Here is an 18926-nt window from a genome sequence, read left to right on the forward strand (position 1 = left end):
AACATTAAAGATGTTGCTTGAGAAAATAGGCCATGGATAAATACATGGGTCATTAAGAATGCTCTGTTCCTTGAAGTATCTTTTACTGATTATATCCTAGCCTTTTATGTGTTCTGCTGGCTGTATGCTCGAAGCTCTTTGTTCCTTGCTCCTATTAAAAGGCTTGACTGCAGAAATAAACTTGTCAGTCCTTGCAGAGACTGTCCAAGTGTTGTTCTTTCAGGTTCGCCATTTCCAAGTCCTGGAGACATATCTCCAACAGGGGTCACCTTGAAGACTGTGGGCGTGTGACCTCATGTACAAGGACAGGATAGGGGTCATGTAGGATACTTTGGGATATGTGAACCCAGGTCCAATGATTGGGAGAAGACAGTGGACATGTGACCACAGGTAGTGTTTGGACAGTGATGCCACCATAGAGACAGTGGAAGTATGACCCAGGTGCAGGTTTGAGAGGGGATCTCCAGATCCCTGGAGACTGTGGAACTGTGACCCCAGGTACAGAGTCTGGGAAAGTAGGGTCACCCTGGAGACTGGACATGTGATCTCAGGTGCAGGGTCTGGGAGGTGAGGTCTCTCAGGGACTGTGGATGTGTGACCCCATGTGCAGAGTCTGGGGCAGGGGCTCATCCGAGAGACTGTGGACATACTTCCCCAGGGACCTGGTCTGGGAGGCGGGGTCACCCTGGAGACTGTGAACATGTTACCTCAGGTGCAGGGTCTGGAAGGGGTTTACCATGTAGACCGTGGACCTGAGAACCCAGGTGCCAGGTCTGTGAAGCTTGGTTACTGTGATCATGATACCACAGTACAGGGTCAGGGAGGTTGGGTCATCTTAAGAATGTGGGCGTGTGACCCTATGTACAAATCTGGGGAGGACTTTCCATGGTGGACTGTGGACATGTGACCCCAGATGCAGGTTGTGGCAGGGGGTGTCACAATGGAGACTGTGGACATATGACCCCAGGTGCAGGGTCTGGGAGGGATGTCACCCTGGAGACTGTGGACTTGTGAATTCAAGTGCATAGTCTGGAGGGGGTTCACAAAGGAGACTGGATATGTGAACCCCATGCACTGTTTGGGAGTCCTCTCCCTGAAGACTGGATGTGTGACCCCAGGTTGAGGGTCTGGGAGGGCGTTTCACCATGGAGACTTTGGACATGTAACCCCAGGTATATGGTCTGGGAGTGGTTCACCCTGGAGATTGTGGATGTGTGAGCCCCGGTGCAGGGTTTGGGAAGTAGGATCACTCTTGGGATTGCTGACAGGTTACTCCAGGTGCATGGTGTGGGAAAGAGTAGACCTTGTAGACCATGGACTTGCAATCCTAGGTGCAGTGTCAGGAAGGTGCTGTCACCCTGAAAACTGGTCATGTGACCCCAGATACAGGGTCTGGAGATGGGTTTATCCAGGTGACTGTTGATGTGTGACCTAAGGTAAAGTGTCTGGGATGGTTTGTCACCCTGTAGACTCTGGACATGTTACCAACATGCAAGGTCTGGGAGGCAGGTCACCGTGGAGAATGTGGACGTGTAACCCTAGGTACAGAGTTCGGGAGGGGTAAACCCTAGGGATTGTGGACATGTGACTCCGGGTGTAGGCACTCAGAGGTGGGGTCACCTTGAGACTGTGGACATGTGATCCCAGGTACATCGCCTGGGAGGAGGTCACCATGGAGACTGGATGACTCTAGGTATATGGCTTGGGAGATGGGGTTGCCCTGGCCTGTGGACGTGTGATCCCAGTGACTCAGTATGTGAGGTGGGGTCACACTGGAGACTGTGGATGTGTGAGCCCAGATACAGTGTTTGTGGAGCGTTATCACACTAGACACCATGGAAACATAACCCCAGGTCCAGGATCTAGAGGGTGTCATACTGAATACTGTAGATATGTGACTCCAGGTGCAGGATCTGAGAAGTGGGGTCACCCTGGAGACTGTGAACATGGGACCCCAGGTACTAGGTGTTGGAGGTGGGGTCACACAGTAGACTGTAGACATGTGACCTCAGGTACAGAGTCTGCAAGGTGGGGTCACCCCAGGGACTGTGGACGTGTGACTAAAAGTAAAGGATTTGGTGAGGCAGCTTTCCCTGGAGACTCTGACGTGTGATCCAAGGTGAATGGTCTGGGAGGGGGTCACCATGGAGACTGTAGACTTGTGACTCCAGGTATAGGGTCTAGGAGTTAGGGTTACCCTAAGACTGTGAACATGTGACCCTGGTCGAGGGTCTGGAGGTGGGCTTATCCTGGAAGCTGGAGGTGTCACCTCATGTTTATGGTCTGGGGGGTTACTCTGGATACTGCAGATATTTGACCCCAGGGACAGGATCTGAAAGGGGGGTCACCTTGAGACTATGCACATATGGCCCCAGGTACAGGATCTGCAAAGGGGGGTTACATGAGACTATGCACATGTGACCCCAGGTACAGGACCTGGGAGAGGTGTCATCCAGGGGACTGTAGAGATGTTACCCCAAGTGCAGGATCAGGAGCAGTCACCCTGGGAACTACTTAAGTGTGACCACAGGTACAGGGTTGGGAGATGGGATCACCCTTCAGACTGCAGACATGTGACCCTGGTCCAGAGTCTGAGAGGGTGTCACCCTGGAGTTTGTGGACATGTGACTCAGGTGCAAGGTCGGGAGGGTTTCACCGTGGAGACTGTGGACATGTGACTGAAGGTGCAGGACCTGGGAGGTGGGTCACCCTGGAAGTTTTGGACATGTGACCCCAGGTGCAGAGTGTGTGGAGGGGATCACCTTGGAGACTGGAAGTTTGATCTCTGGTACAGGGTCTGGGAAGGGAGATTACCCAGGAGACTGTGGATGTACCCCAGGGTAGGTTCTGGGAGGGGTTCACCAGGAAGACTGTGGACATGTGACCCCAGGTGTAGGGTCTGGGAGGCGGGTTTACTCTGGAAACTGGAAATGTAATGCCAGGTACATAGTCTGGGAGGTGGGTTCACCCTGGAGATTGTGGACCTTTAACCCCAGATGTAGGTTCTGGTGGGTGGAGTCACTCTGTGAAGTGTGTACATATGCAGGGACTTAAGAGTAGACGTGTGACCCCAGGTATTGAGTGTTGAAGGTGGGGTCACACAGTAGTAGCTGGGGTCATGTGACCCCAGGAACAGAGTCTGTGAGGAGGAGTCATTGTGGACATGTGACTAAAAGTGCCAAATTTGGTGAGGGGGCTCTCCCTGGAGACTCTGATATGTAATCCAAGGAGTCTGGAAGAGGGTTACCCTGAATACTGTGGACTTGTGACTTCAGGTAGAGGGTCTGGAGGTGGGCTCATCCTGGAAACTGTGGAGGTGTGACCCCATATTTATGGTCTGGGGGGAGTAACACTGGATATTGCAGATATTTGACCCCAGGGACAGGGTCTGGGATGAGGGGTCACCATAGAGATAATGCACATGGGAACCCAGGTACAGGACCTGGGAGAGGTGTCATCCAGGGGACTGTAGAAATGTGACCCCAGGTGCAGGATCAGGAGCAGTCACATGGAGACTGTTTAAGTGTGAGACAGGTGCAGGGTCTGGAAGGTGGGGTCATCCTTCAGACTGTAGACATGTGACCCCAGTCCAGGGTCTGGGAGGATGTCACCCTGTAGCTTGTGGACGTGCGACCCAGGTGCAGGGTTGGGAAGGTTTCATCGTGGAGACTGTGGACATGTGACCCCAGGTGTAGGGTCTGAGAGGCAGACTCTGCCTCTGGAAACTGGAAATGTAATTTCAGGTAAATGGTCTGGGAGGTGGGTTCACCAAGGAGACTGGACGAGTGACACCAGGGTCAGGGTCTTGGAGGTGGGGTCACCCTGGAGACTGGACGTTTGAACCCAGGTGTCAGGTCTAAGAAGTGGGGTCACTCTGAGGAGTGTGGAAGTGTAACCCTAGGTGCAGAGACTTGAGAGGTTACTCACCATGGAGTCAGTGACATCTGACTCCCAGGTACATCATCTGGGAGGTGAGGTCACCTGGAGATGAGAGGGTAACAGGCAGGAAGGCCAGGGTTCTCCAAATGGAGGAAATAGCCTGCAAGTGTCAGACATTTTTACCTCTCTTAAGCGGCAGGAGGAAACAAACTAGCAATATTTTTTCCTTCTCTATACAAATTTAAAGGGAGGTTTCTCTTAAAATACTGTGTGGCCATAATGACACCTGGTTTCGCCTGAAGTTAGCTATTCTTGAGCCTAGAGATAACCAATGCCTTTTTCTTATGGAAATGTTTGTCTTAAGCTATGCTAATGTACTATGCCTTTACCCCAAACTCTGTCTCCAAGTCGGTTCCGCCTCTTGGCCCAGAACCTACTTGACAAACCAGTATGGATATTGTTCCCCTAATCTATGTAAATGAAACTATTTGTATGGTGGTCTGCCCTTCTTCAAGATTCAAGTTAATCATTTTATGGCCCAGGATAAACCATTTAGGGCCAAGATTATCCCAAAATGCATCTTACGGGTGAGGGGCCTGGTGCCATTCTAAATTTTAAGACATTCCTTTCTTTCATTAACAGACTGCTAGTGACTATATAACATCCAGCTAAAGACTAGCAGGGGGGTACTCTTTCTGCCCCCTTCTGATGCCTATGTCAGAAGCTTTCTCTATCTCCTTTATACTTTAATAAAACTTTATTACACAAAAGCTCTGAGCGATCAAGCCTTGTCTCTGGCCCCGGATTGAATTCTTCTCCTCCAGGGGCCAAGAATCCTGGTGTATTCGTGTGATTCAACAACAACCTTTCAGAGATGGTGTATATGTTACCCTAGGTGCAGGGTCTGTGAGGTAGGTCACACTGGAGACTGTGGACATGTGACACCAGGTGCAGTATCTGGGTAGGGAATCACCCTGGATATTGTGGAAGTATGACAACAGGTACAGGGTCTGGGAGGGTTGTCACCCTAAAGACTGTGGATGTGTGACCCATGTATAGTGTCTTGGAAAGGGTATCACCCTGGAGACTGTGGAATGTGACCCTGAGTACAGCATATGACAGGAAGGTCACAGAAGAGACTGTGGACCTGTGAACCCAAAGACAGTGCTTGGGAGGGGTCACCTTGGGGACTGAAGACATGTGACCTCAGGTACAAGGTCTGAGAAGTTGTCACCCTGGAAACTGTAGACATGTCACATCAGGTGTAGGGTTTGTGAGGGGGAGGTTACTCTGAAGACTATGGACAGGTGATCCCAGCTGCTTAAACAGGTGTGGTGAGTCACCCTGAAGTCTGTGGACGTGTGACCACAGGTACAGGGTCTGGAGGTGTGTCACCCTGGAGACTGTGGACATATGACCAGAGCTAAAAGTTCCAATGAGGTGGGGTCACCCTAGAGACTGTGGTCATGTGACCCAAAGTAAAAATTCTGGTGAGGTGGGGTCACCCTGGAGATTCTGTACGTGTGACTCCACATGTAGGTTCTTGGAGGGGAGGTTACCCTGGAAACTGGAAATGTGATCCCAAGTACAGGGTCTGGGAGGGGTGTCATCAAGGAGACTGTGACCCCAGGTGAAGGGTCTGGGAAGGATCTACCCTGGAGACTGTGGACGCAGGAAGCCAGGTGCAGGGTCTAGGAGGGGTGTCATCAAGAAGACTGTGCACATGTGACCCCAGGTTCAGGTACTTCTAAAAGTTCAACCTGGAGCCCGTGGATTTGTGACCCCAGGTGAAGGGTCTGGGAAGGATTTACCCCGAAGACTGTGGATGTGAGAAGCCAGGTGCAGGGTCTGGGAGGATGGTTATCCTGAATACTGTGATTGTGATATCACAGTACAAGGTCAGGGAGGTTGGGTCACTCTAGAGAATGTGGACGTGTGACCCCCATGTACACAATCTGGGGAGTATTGTCACCCTGGAGACCGTGGTTAGGTGACCACAGGTGCAGGGTCTGGTAGGTGGGTGTCACAATGGAGACTGTGGACATATAACCCCAGGAACACGGTATGGGAGGGTTGTCATCCTGGAGAGTGTGCATGTTTGACCCCAGGTGCTAGGTGTATGGAGACAGGTCACCTTGGAGACTGTCGACATGTGACCCCAGGTGCAGGTTCTGGGGAGGGAGATCACCTGGGAGATTGTTAGACATATGGCCCCAGGCACATGGTCTGGGATGTGGGGTCATCCTGGAGATAATGGACATGTGACCCCAGGTGTAGGGTCTGAGAGGCGAAGTTCCCTGTAGACTGTGGTTGTAAGACACCAATACAGGGACAGGGAGCTTGGGTCACCCTGGAGAATGTGGATGTGACACCATGTACAAAATATGGGGAGTATTGTCACCCTGGAGACTGTGGACATGTAACCCCAGGTACAGAGTCTGGGATAGAGGCCATTCTGGAGACTCTGGACATGTGACACCAGGTTCAGGATCTGGGAAGGGCTGTCACATAGGACATTGTGGAAGTGTGACCCCCATGTACAGGGTCTGGGAAGGTGTCACTTGGGAGGCTGAAAATATTTCTTCCCAGGTACAGGATCTGGGAGGGGGGGTCGCCCTAAAGACTGTGGACATGTGTCCCGGGTACAGAGTCTGGGAGGTGGGTTCACACCGGACACTGTGGACATGTGACCCCAAGTGCAGGTTCTGTGAGGTGGTGTCCCCAGAGACTGTACATGTGACCCTAGGTACAGGGTCTGGGAGGTGTAGTCCCCTTGAGGACTGTGGATGTGTGATTCAAAGTGCAGTTTGGGGAGGCGTTTCTCCCTGCAGACTGTGGATGTGTGATCCTAGGTGCATGGTATGGGAAGGGGTCACCATAGAGACTAGACCTGCGAATCCAGATATAGTGTGTAGGACTTGGGGTTACACTGCCGATTGTGGACATGTGACCCCAGGTGCAGAGTCTGGGATGTGGGGTCACTCTGGAGATTGTGCAGCTGTGACCCTAGGTACAGGATCTAGGGAGAAGTGTCACCCTAGAGATTTTGGAAATGTGACCCCAAGTGCAGGGTTGTGTGGGAGTCAACCTGGAGACAGTGGTCATATGATCCCGGGTGCATGGTCTATGAGGGAGTCACCATGGAGACTATGGACGTACGACTCCAGGTTTAGGCTCTGGGAGGTGGGGTAACCCTGTAATGTGGATATGTGATCCTAGTTGCTCGGTCTGGGCGGCAGGGTCACCCTGGAGACTGTGGACATGTGACCCCATGCACAGTGTCTGCAGAGGGATGTCACCCTAGGCACTATGGAAATGTGACCCCAGGTCCAGGGTCGAAAGTAGGTCACCCTGGATACTGTGGACATGTGACCCCAGGCACAGGGTCTAGGAGGTGCCATCACCCTGGAGAGGGTCTATGAGGTGGGGTTTCCCTGGAGACTGAGTCCACGTGTCTCCCATTACAGGTTCTGGGAGGTGGGTTCATTTTGGAGACTGTGGACATGTGACCCAAAGTGCAGAAGAGGCTGACCCAGGAGACTGTGGACTTGTAACAACATGTATATGGTCTGGAAGTGGGTAACCCAGGAGACTATGTACATGTGACTCCAGGTGCAGGGTCTGGGAGGTGGGGTCACCCTGGCAACTGTGGACATGTGGCCCCAGTTACTGGGTCTTGGAGGTGAGGTCATCCTGGGAACTGTGGACATGTGACTAAAAGTGTGGGGTTTGGGAATAGGGGTCTCCCTGGATAAGTGAAAGTGAAAGTGAAGTTGTGTCCAACTCTTTGCGACTCCATGGACTGTAGCCCACCAGGCTCCTCAGTCCATGGAATTCTCCAGGCAAGAGTACTGGAGTGGGTTGCCATTTCCTTCTCCAGAAGATCTTCCCAAGCCAGGGATCGAACCCAGTCTCCCACATTGCAGGCAGATGCTTTACCGTCTGAGCCACATTAAATCCCAGGTAAATGCTCTGGGAAGGGGTCACCATGGAGACCGTGGACATGTGATGCCAGGTATATGGTCTGGGAGGTGGAGTTACCCTAGACTTTGGGACGTGTGATCCTAGTTGCTCGGTCTGGGGGTCTGGATCACCTTGGAGACTGAGGATGTGTGACCCCCAGGTATAGTATCTGTGGAGGGGTGTCACCCTGGACACTGGAAATGTGTCCCCAGGTCCAGGGTCGAGAGGAGTCACCCTGGATACTGTGGACATATGACCCCAAGTGCAGGGTCTAGAAAGTGGGGTCACCCTGGTGTCTTTGGACATGCAACCCTAGATGAAGGGTCTGTGAGGTGGGATATCCCTGGAGACTGTGTATGCTTGTCCCCCACTACAGATTCTGGGATGTGGGGTCATCCTGGGGACTGTGCACAAGAGACACAAAGTGCAGTGTCTGGGGAAGAGACTGACCCTGAAAAGTGTGGACGTGTGTCCCAGTGTATATGGTCTGGGATGGAGTCACCATGGAGATTGTGGACATGTGACCTCAAGTGCAAGGTTTGAAAAGTGGGGTCACTCTTGGGATTATTGACAGGTTACCCCGGGTGCATGGTCTGGGATAGAGTCACCTTGGAGACTGTGAACATGTGACCCTAGGTGCAGAGTGTGGGAGGTGCTGTCACCTCACACACTGTGGTCGTGTGACTCAAGGTACAGTGCCTGGAGGTGGGCTCATCCAGGAGGGACATGTGACCCCAGGTAAAGTGTCTGGGGTGGTTTGTCACCCTGTAGACTCTGGTCCTCTTATCAATGTGCAGGATATGGGAGGGGGTCACCTGTAGGAGACAAGCCTACTTAAAGTCCTGGCAAAAGAGTTAATCAATCTTGCTGAGAGGACATGACTCAGCATGTCACTCCTGAAGGAATCCAAGAAGGAACAAAAAATATCTTGAAAGCAGGCTGTATGCTGGGGTTGGAAAGCCATCAACAGACTGTTCCTCTTTTTGTCACCTGGGAGGCACATAAAGATTAATTAGGTCTTTGTCCTTGAGGCAGAAAAACAGGGATACAAAAATACTAAATATTAACTGCACAAGATTATCATTGAAGGCCATCCGGCCTGCTATGCTCCTGTAAGCATGTACAAGCTAGTCTCAAAAAGTATAATAAAGCAAACAGAAGATCAATTTGGGCACCTTCACCTCATGGTGGTGTTGGTCCCCTGATCCCCACTGTAACTTTTTTGAATGTTTCTCATTCTTTTGCCATGCCATGCTTTTAGGAACCTGTGCTGTTGAGCTGGACTCGAGAGTCACCATGGAGACTATGGACGTGTAAGCCCAAGTACAGGGACTGGGAGGGGTAAACCTGGGGACTATAGACCTGTGAACCCAGGTGTAGGGTGTCAGAGGTGGGGTCACTGTGGACATGTGATCTCAGGTGCATGGTCTGGAAGGGGGTCACCATGGAGACTATGGACATGTAACCCCAGGTACAGGGTCTGAGAGGGGTAAACTCTGGGGACCATGGATATGTGACTCCAGGTGTAGTGTCTCAGAGGTGGGGTCACTCTGAGACTGTGGACATGTGATCCCAGGTGCACGGTCTGGGAGGAGGTCACCATGGAGACTGTGAAGATATAATGCCATGTATAAGTTCTGGGAGGTGGGATTACCCTGGACTGTGAACATGTGATCCTTGTTACTTGGTCTGGGGGGTAAAGTCACATTGGAGACTCTGGACATGTAAGCCCAGGTACAGTTTTTGCAGAGGAGTGTCATACTAGATACTGTGGAAATGTGTCCCCAGGTCCAGGGTCAAGAGGTTGTCACTGAATATTGTGGCCATGTGACCCCAGGTGCAGGGTCTGGAGAGGGGTGTCAGCCTGGATTCCGGACATGTTACCCAAGGTGCAGGTTCCGGAAGTGGTCTGCCCTGGAGATTCTGGACGTGTGATTCCAGGTACACGGTCTGGAGAGGTCTATCACCCTATAGACTGTGGTAATGTGATCCAGGCACAAAATGGGGAAGGGGTCACCATGGAGATTGTGAAAGTGTGACCACAGGTGTATGGTATGTGAAGTGTGGTGTCCCTGGAAAGAGTAGACGTTTGACCTCAGGTACAATTTTTGGAGAACTGGCGTTACCCTGGAGACTGGACATGTGACCCCAGGTACAGGTTCTAGGAGTTGGGGTCACTCGGGGAATGTGGACATGTGACTCCATGTGCAGATTCTGGGAAGGGTTCTCACCGGGGAGACTGGACAAGTGACCCCAGATACATTACTGGGAGGTAAGGTCATCCTGAAGATTGTGGACATGTTCCCTCAGGTTCAGGGCATGAGAGTGTTTCACCCTGGAGACCGTGGATGTGAGAACCCAAATGCAGGGCCTGGGAGTTGGGGTCACTTGGGGGCTGTGGATGTGTGACCCCGTGTGCAGAGTCTGGGGAGGGTGCTCTACCCAGGAGACTGTGGATATATGACCCCAGGTACATGACTGGAAGGTAGGGTCACCCTGGAGGCTGTGGACATCCCCAAGATACCTATTGCAACTTAAGAGTAACCTCGAGTATCTCACCACAACTCGAGAAGAGCCCCGTGTTCTCCACCTCATCTGGAGATGAGGCCCAGATCCCATGCTTCATCTCGAGAGGAATTCCAACTTTCCCCTCACACCTCAAGAGGAGGCCTGTCTCACCTATTGAAACTTTAGAGGAGCTCCGAGGCTCGTGCTGCAATTCAAAAGGACATCGAGTTCCCCCTCAACTTGAGATAAGGCCTGATTCCCCTGCACTGACTAGAGTGGAAACCCGAGTATTCCCTCAGAATACGATGGGAAGTCTGACTCCTCTGTTGCAACCTCTAGAAAAAAGCCATTTCCCGCCTCAACCCTACAGGAGGCCTGACACGCCTTTTACAACTCGAGATGAAAGCGAAGTTACATACCCCAAGATCCATGTCGCAACTGAAGAGGAATCCTGAATTTCCCGTCTCAACTCGAAATGACGTCCTTTTACCCTGCAGCACCTCGAGGTCAATCCTGAGTTCCCCCTTGAAACTCGAAAGGAGGCTTGACCCCCCTTTTACAACTCAAGAGGAAAGTCGAGTTCCATGCCACAACATGAGATGAGGCCTGACTCCCCTGTTGAAACTCGATAAGGAGCCCAGATATCCCTGTCCCAACTGAGGAGGAACTATGACGTTTCTGCCTAAACTCGAGATGAGGCCCTATTCCCCTGCAGGGACTCGAGAGGAATCCTGAGGTGCCTTTTACAACTTGAAAGGAATCCTGAGTGCCCTGAGGCACTATGAGAAGTTCCCTGAGGTCCCTGTTGGAAGTTGAGAAGAACCCCAAGCTTCAAACCACAAGTCCACAAAAAACACGAGATTCCCCCTTCAATGCAAAATTAGGCCTTTCCCCTGCATTCCCTAGATAGCAATCCCAAGTTCCCTCTCGAAACTTGAAAGGAAGCTTGACACCCTTTATGCAAGACAAGAGGTTCCCCGAGATACCTGTCACAACTCGAGAGGAACCTCGAGTGTCTCACCACAATTTGAGAAGAGCCTTGTATTCTCCACCTAATCTCGAGATGAAGCCCAGATCCCCTGCTTTGTCTCGAGAGGAATTCTGACTTTCCCCTCGCACCTCAAGAGGAGGCCTGTATAACCTATTGAAACTTGAGAGGAACTCCAAGGTTCGTGCCTCAAGTCAAAAGAACACCGAGTTCCCCTCAACGTGAGATAAGGCCTGATTCCCCTGCACCGACTCTAGTGGAACCCCGAGTATCCCCTCACAACATGAAAGGAGGTCTGACTCCCCTGTTGCACCTCTAGAAAAGGCCCAAGTTCCCCACCTCAAATCGACAGGAGGACTGACACCCCTTTTACAACTAGAGAGGAAAACCGAGTTCCATGCTTCAAAATTAGATGAGGCCTGATTTCCTCTGATGAAACTCGATAGGAACCCAAAGATCCCTGTCACAACTGGAGAGCAGACCTGAATTTCCCATCTCAACTCAAGATGAGGCCCTATACCCCTGTGGCGACTCGAGAAGAATCCCGAGGTGCCTCTCGCAACTTGAAAGGAGGCCTGACTTCCCTGAGGCAACATGAGAGGTTCCCTGAGGTTCCCTTCGCAACCCGAGACGAACCCAAAGCTTCCAGCCACAACTCGAGAAACATCACGAGATTCCCCACTCAGTGCGAGATGAGGCCCGATTCCCCTGCAGTGACTCGAGAGGAACCCCGTGCTTCTCCTCTAAACTTGAAAGGAGACTTGACTTCCCTGAGGCAACACGAGAGGTTCCCTAAGGTCCCCAAAGAACGCCAGAAGAACCCCAAGCTTCCAGCTGCAACTCGAGAAAAACCACGAGATTCCCCCCTCAACGCGACATGAGGCCCTTTTCCCCTACAGCCTGTCTAGAGCAATCACGAGTTCCCTCTCGAAACTCAGAAGGAAGCTAGATTGCCTTTATGCAACTCAAGAGATTCCCCAAGATACCCGTCGCAACTTTAGAGGAACCACGAGTTTCCCGCCAAAACTTGAGAAGAACCCTGTGTTCCCCACATCGTATCGAGATGAGGGCCAATTCCCCTGCTCTGTCTTGAGAGGAATCCTGTCTTTCCCCCTGCGCCTCAAGAGGAGGCCTTTCTCACCTACTGAAACTAGAGAGGGACCCTACGGTTCCTGCCACAAGTCAAAAGGACACCGAGTTCTGCCTCAACTCGAGATAAGGCCTGGTTCCCCTGCACTGACTCGAGTGGAACCCTGAGTATGCCCTCACAACACAAAAGGAGGTTTGACACCCCTGTTGCACCTCTAGAAAAGGCCCACGTTCCTACTGAACTCTACAGGAGGCCTGACCCCACATTTACAACTCGAGATGAAAGCAAAGTTCCATGCCTCAACATGAGACGAGGATTGACTCCCCTGTTGAAACACAATAGGAACCCTGAGATCAATGTCGCCGTGAGTTTCCCATCTCAACTCGAAATGAGGCCCTACTCCCCTGCAAGGACTTGAGAGGATAAGGTGGCCCATGCAACTTAAAAGGAGGCCTGACTTCCCTGAGGCAACATGAGAGGTTCCCTGAGGTCTCCGTCACATCTCGAGAGGAACTCAAAGCATCCTGCCTCAACTCGAGAGACACCATGAGATTTCTGCCTCAAAATGAAATAAGGCCCGATTCCCCTGCAGTGATTTGAGAGAAATACCACGCTCCCCCTCGCAACTCGAAAGGAAACTTGACTTCCCTGAGGCAACAGAAGACGTTCCCTGAAGTCCCCGTTGCAGCTTGAGAGTAACCCCAAGCTTCCTGCCGCAACTTGAGAAAAATCACGAGATTCCCCCCTCAATGCGAGATGAGGCCCTTTCCCCCTGCAGTGCATCCAGAGAAATTCCAAGTTCCTTATCGAAACTCGAAAGGAGGCTTGACTCCCTTCATACAACTCAAGAGGTTCCCCTAGATACCCGTCCCCACTGGAGTGGAACACTGGGTCACCTGACACAACTCGAGAAGAGCCCCGTGTTCCCCAATTCATCTCCAGATGAGGGACAACTCTCCAGCTTGGACTTGACAGGAATCCCAACTTTCCCCTTACTTCAAGAGGAGTCCTGTCTCAACTATTGAAAATCAAGAGGAACCCCGCAGTACCTGCCACAAGTCGAAAGGACACCGAGTTCCCCTCAACTCGACATAAGGACTGATTCCCATGCACTGACTTGAATGGAACCCCAAATATCCCCTCACAACATGAAGGGAGGTCTGACTTCCCTGTTGCACCTCTAGAAAAAGCCCACATTCCCCGCCTCAACTCAACAGGAGGCCTGACACCTCTTTTAAAACTCTAGAGGAAAGCAGAATTCCATATCTGAAAAAGAGACGAGCCCTGACTCCCCTGTAGAAACTCAATAGGAACCCCTAGATTCCTCTTGAAACTGGAGAGGAACCTTGAGTTTCCCACCTCAAATCAAGAAGTGGCCCTATTTTTCTGCAGAGGCTCCAGAGGATTCCCAAGGTGCCCCTCGGAACTTGAAAGGAGGCCTGACTTCCCTGAGGCAACATGAGAGGTTCCCTGAGGTCCCTGTCACAACTCGAGAGGATCGCAAACCTTCCTGCTGCAACTCAAGTAACACCACGAGATTCCCTGATCAATGAGATGAGGTTGGATTTCCCTGCAGTGACTTGAGAGCTCTCCCCCGCTCCCCCTCACAACTCGAAACGAGACTAGACTTCCCCGAGACAAGACAAGAGGCTCTCTGAGGTCTCCATCGCACCTCGAGTCCTGTGGCAACTCGAGATAAACCATGAGATTTCCCCATCAATGCGTGATGAGGCCCAATTTCCCTGCAGGGAGTCGAAACGAATACTGCGCTCCCCATGTAACTCGAAAGGAAACTTGACTTATGAGGCAAGGAGACAGGCTACCTGAGGTCCCCATCGAAACTTGAGAGGAACCCCGAGTTTTCTGCCATAACTCTAGAAACACCAGAGATTGCCTGTTAAATACAAGATGAGGTCCGATTCCCCTGCAGTGACTCCGGAGCAATCCCGTGCTCCCCCTCCCAACTTGAAAAGAGAAGGACTTCCCTGAGGCAACACGAAGGTTCCCTGAAGTCCCCATCACAACTTGAGAGGAACCCCAATCTTCCCGCTGCAACTCGAGAAAAACCACAAGATTCCTCCATTAACGCAAGATGAGGCCCTTTTCCCCTGCAGCACCTCAAGATCAATCTCAAGTTCCTTCTTGAAACTAAACAGGAAGCTTGACTCCCTTTATGCAACTCAAGAATAGAGATACCCATCACCACTCAAGCTGAACCACGAGTTTCCTGACACAACTTGAGAAGAGCCCCCTGTTCCCCACCTCATTGTGAGATGAGGGCTGATTCCCCTGCTTCGTCTCGAGGGGAATCCTGACTTTCCCCTCACAACTCAAGAGGAGACCTTTCTCACCTATTGAAACTCAAGAGGAATCCCGAGGTTCCTGCCACAAGTCAGAAGTACACCAAGTTCTCCCTCAACTTAAGATAAAGCCTGATTCCCCTGCACCAACTTGAATGGAATACTGAGTATCCCCTCACAACACGAAGGGAGGTCTGACTCCCTTGTTGCACCTCTAGAAAAAGCCTCAGCTCCCCACCTCAATTGGAAAGGTGACCTGACACCCCTTTTCCAACTCGAGAGGAAAGCAGAGTTTCATGCCTCAACACGAGCCAAGGCTTGATACCCTGTTGAAACTCAATAGGAATCCCAAGATCCCTGTCCCAAATGGAGAGGAACCCTGAGTTTCCTGCTTCAACTTGAGATGAGGCCCTATTCCCTGGCAACGACTTGAAAACAATCCCACGCTCCCTCTTGCATCTCGAAAGGAGACTTGACTTCCCTGAGGCAAGATGAGAGGCTCCCTGAGGTCCCCATCGAAACTCAACAGGAGTTTGAGTTCCAAGCTTCCCACTGCAACTCGAGAAAAACCACAAGATTACCTCTTAACTCGAGATGAGGCCCTATTCCCCTGCAGCGGCTAGAATGGAACCCCAGGTATGCCATCACTACACGAATAGAGATCTGACTCCACTATTGCACCTACAAAAAGGCCCAAGTTCCCAGCCTCAACGTAACAGGAGACCTGACACCCATTTTACAACTTGGGAAGAAAGCAGAGATCCATGCCTCAAAATGAGAAAAACCACAAGATTCTCCCCTCTCTGTGAAATGAGGGCCTATTCAGCTGCAGTGACTCGAGAAGAATCCTGAGGTGCCCCACACAACTTGAAAGGAAGTCTGACATCTCTGAGGCAACATAAGGGGTTCCCTGACATCCTCGTTGCAACTCAAGAGGATCCCAAACCTTCCCACCACAATTCGAGAAACACAAAGAGATTCCCCCCTCAAAGTGAGATGAGGCCCTTTTCCCCAGCAGCACCTCGAGAACAATACCGAGTTCTCTCTTGAAACTCGAAACGAGGGCTTTACACCATTTATGCAACTCAAGAGTTTCCCCAAGATTATGTCGCCACTTGAGAGGAAAACTGAGTCTCCTGTCACAACTCAAGAAGGGCCCCATGTTCCCCAACTCATCTCAAGATGAGAGCCAATTCCTCTGCTTTGACTCGTCAGAAACACAACTTACCACTCGCACATCAAGAGGAGGCCTTTCTCACCTACTGAAACCTGAGAGGAACCCTGTGGTTCCTGCCACAAATCAAAAGGACACCAAGTTCCCCCTCAGCTTGAGACAAGGCCTGCTTCCTCTGCACCAACTCAAATGGAACCGCTACTATCTCCTCACAACATTAAAGGAGGCCTGACTCTCCTGTTGCACATCTAGAAAAAGCCCAAATTCCCCACCTGAATCCGACAGGAGTCCTGACATCCCTTTTACAACTCGAGAGGAAAGAGGAGTTATATGCCTCAAAACAAGATGAGGGCAACTCACTTGTTGAAACACGATAGGAACTCTGAGATCCCTGTCGCAACTGAAGAGGAACCCTGAATTTCATACCTCCACTCGAGATGAGGCCCTATTCCCCTGCAGGGACTCGAGAGGAATCCTGAGGTGTCCCCCGCAACTGGAAAGGAGGCCTGACTTCCCTGAAACAACATGAGAGGTACCCAGAGGACCACATCACAACGCAAGAGGAACCCAAAGCTTCCCGCCACAGCTCGAGAAACATCAGGAGATTCCCCCCTGAATGCGAGATAAGGCCCAATTCTCTTGCAGTGACTCGAGAGCAATCCCACACACCACTCGCACCTCGAAAGAAGATTTGACTTCCCTGAGGCAAGACGAGAGGTTCCCTGGGGTCCCCATCGCAACTCGAGAGGAACCTCATGCTTCAAGCTGCAACTCAAGAAAAACCACGAGATTCCCCTTCAAAGCTAGATGAGGCTCTTTTCCCCTGCAGGGCCTTGAAAGCAATCCAGAGTTCCCAGTTGAAATGTGAAAGAAGGCTTGGCTCCCTTTATGCATTTCAAGAGGTTCCCAGAGTTACCTGTCACAACTTGAGAGGAATCCCTAGTTTCCCGCTGCAGCTTGAGAAGAGCCCCGTGTTCCCCACCTCATCTCGAGATGAGGGACGATTCCCCTGCTTCAACTCAAGAGGAATCCCGACTTTCCCCTTGCACCTCAAGAGCAGGCCTGTCTCACCTGTTGAAACTCGAGAGGAACCCCGCTGTTCCTGCCTCAAGGCGAAAGAACAACCAGTCTCCCTTCAACTCGAGATAAGGCCTGATTCCCCTGCACTGACTCGGATGGAACATGGAGTATCCCCTCACAATAGGAAAGGAGATCTGACTCCCCTGATTCCCACCTCAGTTTGAGAAGAGTCCCTAATCCCCTGCAACGACTCGAGAGCAATCCCGACATGCTCCTCACAACTTGAAATGAGGTTTGACTTTCCTGAGGCAACATGAGAGGTTCCCTGAGTTCCCTGTCCCAACTCAAGATGAATCCAAAAAAACTTCCTGCCACAATTCAAGAAACAACACGAGATTCCCCCCTCACTTCAAGATGAGGCCCCATTCCCCTGCAGTGACTCGAGAGCAATCCCACTTGAAAAGAGACATGACTTCCCTGAGGCAAGATGAGAGATTTCCTGAAGTCCCTGTCTCACCTCGAGAGGAATCCCATGCTTCCCGCTGCAACTCGAGAAAAATCACGAGATTCCCCTGTTAACACAAGATGAGCCCCCTTTCCCCTGCAGCGCCTCAAGAACAATCCCAAGTTCCCTCTCAGAACTCAATAGAAGCTTAACTCCGTTTATGCAACTCAAGAGTATCCCCGAGGTACGGGTCGCTACTCAAGAGGAACCCTGAGTTTCCCGCTACAACGCAAGAAGAGCCCCATGTTCCCCACCTCATCTTGAGATGAGGGCCAATTCCCCTGCTTCTTCTCAAGAGGAATCTCAACTTTCCCCTCGTACCTGAAGAGCGTGCCTGTCTCATATATTGCAAGTTGAGAGGAACCCCGAGGTTCCTGCTGCAAGTTATAAGGACACTGAGTCTCCCCTCAGCTTGAGATAAGTTTTTGTTCCCCTGCACCGACTTGAATGGAACCCTGGTATCCCCTCACAAGAAGGGATGTCTGACTCCCCTGTTTCACCTACAAAAAAGCCCACTTCCCAGCCTAAACATGACAGGAGGCCTGAGACCCCATTTACACCTCGAGAGGAAATGCCTCAACACGAGACAATTCCTGTCTCCCCTGTTAAAAGTCAATAGGAACCCCGAGATCCCTGTCTCAACTGGAGAGGAGCCCTGAGTTTCCCACCCTAACTCGAGATGAGGCCCAATTCCCCTGCAGAGACTCAAGAGATTTCCTGAGATGACACTCGAAACTTGAAACGAGGGCTGACTTCCCTGAGGCAACATGAGAGGTTCCCTGAGATCCCCGTCATAACTCGAGAGGAACACTAAGCTTCCCTCTGCAAATAGAGAAAAACCATGCGATTCCTCCATCAACCCGAGATGAGGCCCTTTTACCCTGCAATGCCTCAAGAGCAATCTCAAGTTCTCACTCGAAACTCGAAAGAAGGCTTAACTCCCTTTATGCAACTTAAGAGGTTCCCTGAGATACCTGTCAGCACACGAGAGCAACCCTGAGTTTCCCACCACAACTCGGGGAGAGCCCCATGTCTCCCACCTCATCTCGAGATGAGGGTCAATTCCCCTGCTTCGACTTGAGAGGAATCCCAACTGTCCCCTAGCACCTGGAGAGGCGGCCTGTCTCACCTATTGAAACTCTAGAGGAACCCCGCAGTTCCTGTCACAATTCAAAAGGATGCCGAGTTCTCCCTCAATTCTAGATAAGGCATGATTCCCCTGCACTGACTCGAATGGAACCCCACTTATCTCCTCACAACAAAAAAGGAGGTCTGACTCCCCTGTTATACCTCTAAAAAAGCCCAATTTCCCCACCTCAACTTGACAGGAGGCCTGACACCCCTTTTACAACTCGAGAGGAAAGCGGAATTTCATGCCTAAACACGAGAGGACGACTGACTCCCCTTTTGAAACTCGATAGGAACCCTGAGATCCCTGTCTCAACTTGAGGAGCCCTGAGTTTCCCGCCTTAAGTCTAGATGAAGCCCGATTCCCCTGC

Source organism: Bos taurus, chromosome 4 (assembly GCF_002263795.3).
Source record: "Bos taurus isolate L1 Dominette 01449 registration number 42190680 breed Hereford chromosome 4, ARS-UCD2.0, whole genome shotgun sequence".
In the NCBI taxonomy this organism is placed as follows: Eukaryota; Metazoa; Chordata; class Mammalia; order Artiodactyla; family Bovidae; genus Bos; species Bos taurus.